We start from the raw sequence: 3609 nt of genomic DNA, 5'->3' as shown, positions 1-3609 counted from the left end.
ACACCACGTGCATCATCTACTTCCACATGTTCTGCTACACCGGCGCCTCCGTCGGCTGCCACCTCCAACCGTGATACAATAAAGCAGGCACAATCACCACTATCTGCCAAGAGCACACCTTTTGGGCCTGCAAGGAGCTCTTCTTCATCCATGGCATCAACAGGGCAAACACATGATATTATTTGTTGACGTTGCAAGGGTGGAGGTCATTATGCGAGAGAATGGCCATCTAAGCGTGTGATGATTGTTACTGAGGATGGTGGGTATGAGTCCGCTAGTGACTATGATGAGGAGACTTTGGCTCTTATTACACGTGACGAACACGGTGGAGACGATTCTGATCATGAGACGCAATACATGGCTCCTGAAGATGCTGACAGGTATGAATGTTTAGTTGCTCAACGTGTTTTGAGTGTGCAGGTTACACAAGCTGAGCAAAATCAGAGGCATAATTTGTTCCATACAAAGGGAGTTGTGAAGGAACGTTCTGTTCGCATGATCATAGATGGAGGGAGCTGCAATAACTTGGCTAGCATGGAGATGGTGGAGAAGCTATCTCTCACCACAAGACCACATCCACATCCTTACTACATCCAATGGTTCAACAACGGCGGCAAGATTAAGGTAACACGTACTGTTCGTGTGCATTTTAGTATCTCTACATATGCTGATTATGTTGATTGTGATGTGGTACCTATGCAAGCATGTTCCTTATTACTTGGTAGACCATGGCAATTTGATAAAAATTCTGTACACCATGGTAGAAGCAATCAGTATACTCTTGTTCATAACAATAAAAATATTACTTTGCTTCCTATGACTCCCGATTCCATTTTGAAAGATGATATTAATAGAGCTAATAAAGCAAAACAGGAGACAAATAAGAGTGAAAATCAGATTGTGGCAAAAGAATTTGAGCACCAAATGAAGCCTAATAATAAACCATCTACTGTTGTTTCTGAAATTAAATTGAAAAGTGCATGTTTAATTGCCACCAAATCTGATATTGATGAGCTAGATTTTAGCAAATCTGTTTGCTATGCTTTTGTGTGCAAAGAGGCATTATTTTCATTCGAGGACGTGCCTTCCTCTTTGCCCCCTGCTATCACTAACATTTTGCAGGAGTTCGCTGACGTCTTTCCACAAGACGTGCCACCGGGATTACCACCTATTCGAGGGATTGAGCATCAAATTGACTTAATTCCCGGTGCTTCGCTACCCAACCGTGCACCATACCGTACCAATCCACAAGAGACGAAGGAGATTATGCATCAAGTACAAGAACTGCTCGACAAAGGTTATATACGCGAATCCCTTAGTCCTTGTGCTGTTCCTATCATTTTAGTGCCGAAAAAGGATGGTACGTCGCGTATGTGCGTTGATTGTAGAGGCATTAATAATATTACTATTTGTTATCATCATCCTATTGCTAGGTTAGATGATATGCTTGATGAATTGAGTGGCTCTACAATATTCTCCAAAGTTGATTTGCATAGTGGATACCATCAAATTCGTACGAAATTGGGAGATGAATGGAAAACAGCATTTAAAACTATGTTTGGATTATATGAGTGGTTAGTCATGCCTTTTGGGTTAACTAATGCACCTAGTACTTTCATGAGGTTAATGAACGAAGTTTTACGTGCTTTCATTGGACGATTTGTGGTAGTTTACTTTGATGACATATTGATTTATAGCAAATCTTTGGAGGAACATTTGGAACATTTATGTGCTGTTTTTATTGCTCTACGTGATGCACGTTTGTTTGGAAACCTTGGAAAGTGCACCTTTTGCACCGACCGAGTATCTTTTCTTGGCTATGTTGTTACTCCACAGGGAATTGAAGTTGATAAAGCCAAGATTGAAGCTATTGAGAGTTGGCCGCAGCCCAAAACGGTCACACAAGTGAGGAGTTTCCTTGGCCTCGCTGGTTTCTATAGGCGTTTTGTGAGAGATTTCAGCACCATTGCTGCACCTCTCAACGAGCTTACAAAGAAGCATGTGCCTTTTGTTTGGGGTACCGCACAGGAAGAAGCCTTCACGGTATTGAAAGATAAGTTGACACATGCTCCTTTACTCCAACTTCCTAATTTCAATAAGACTTTTGAGCTTGAATGTGATGCTAGTGGAATTGGATTAGGAGGTGTGTTATTACAAGATGGCAAACCTGTTGCATACTTTTCTGAAAAATTGAGTGGGCCTAGTCTGAACTATTCTACTTATGATAAAGAATTATATGCTCTTGTTCGGACCTTAGAAACATGGCAACATTATTTATGGCCCAAGGAATTTGTTATACATTCTGATCATGAATCTTGGAAACACATTAAAAGTCAAGCAAAACTGAACCGTAGACATGCTAAATGGGTTGAATTCATTAAGACTTTCCCTTATGTCATTAAACACAAGAAGGGTAAAGAAAATGTTATTGCTGATGCCTTGTCTCGTCGTTATACTATGCTTTCACAACTTGACTTTAAAATATTTGGTTTGGAGACCATCAAAGATCAATATGTTCATGATGCTGAATTTAAAGATGTATTGCAGAATTGTAAGGAAGGGAGAACTTGGAACAAGTTCGTTCTTAACGATGGATTTGTGTTTCGTGCTAACAAGCTATGCATTCCAGCTAGCTCTGTTCATCTTTTGTTGTTGCAGGAGGCGCATGGAGGAGGGTTAATGGGACACTTTGGCGTCAAGAAGACGGAGGATATACTTGCTACACATTTCTTTTGGCCAAAGATGAGACGGGATGTTGAGTGTTTTGTTGCTCGCTGCACTACATGTCAAAGAGCTAAGTCACGACTCAATCCTCATGGTTTATATATGCCTTTGCCTATACCTAGTGTTCCTTGGGAGGATATATCTATGGACTTTGTTTTAGGTTTACCTCGAACAAAGAAGGGGAGGGATAGCATATTTGTTGTCGTGGATAGGTTCTCGAAAATGGCACACTTTATACCATGTCATAAAAGCGATGATGCTGTTAATGTTGCTGATTTGTTCTTTCGTGAAATTATTCGCTTACATGGTGTGCCAAATACTATTGTTTCAGATCGTGATACTAAATTTCTTAGCCACTTTTGGAGATGTTTATGGGCTAAGTTGGGGACTAAACAACTTTTTAGTACTACTTGTCACCCCAAACTGATGGACAAACTGAAGTAGTCAATAGAACATTGTCTACTATGCTTAGGGCTGTTTTGAAGAATAACAAGAAAATGTGGGAAGAATGCTTGCCTCATATTGAATTTGCTTATAATCGTTCATTGCATTCTACTACTAAGATGTGCCCTTTTGAAATTGTGTATGGTTTCCTACCTCGTGCACCTATTGATTTGTTGCCTCTTCCATCTTCAGAGAAGGTTAATTTTGATGCTAAAGAACGTTCTGAATTGATTTTAAAAATGCATGAGTTAACTAAGGAAAACATTGAGCGTATGAATGCTAAATATAAACTTGCTGGAGATAAGGGTAGAAAACATGTTGTGTTTGCGCCTGGAGATCTTGTTTGGTTACATTTGCGTAAAGATAGATTTCCTAATCTGCGCAAATCAAAGCTAATGCCACGTGCTGATGGTCCTTTTAAGGTGTTAGAGAAAATAAATG

The sequence above is a fragment of the Triticum urartu genome, chromosome 4A (assembly GCF_056163025.1).
Source record: "Triticum urartu cultivar PI428250 chromosome 4A, HENAU_Tu73, whole genome shotgun sequence".
Taxonomy (NCBI): Eukaryota; Viridiplantae; Streptophyta; class Magnoliopsida; order Poales; family Poaceae; genus Triticum; species Triticum urartu.
This window is presented reverse-complemented; position numbering follows the sequence as displayed.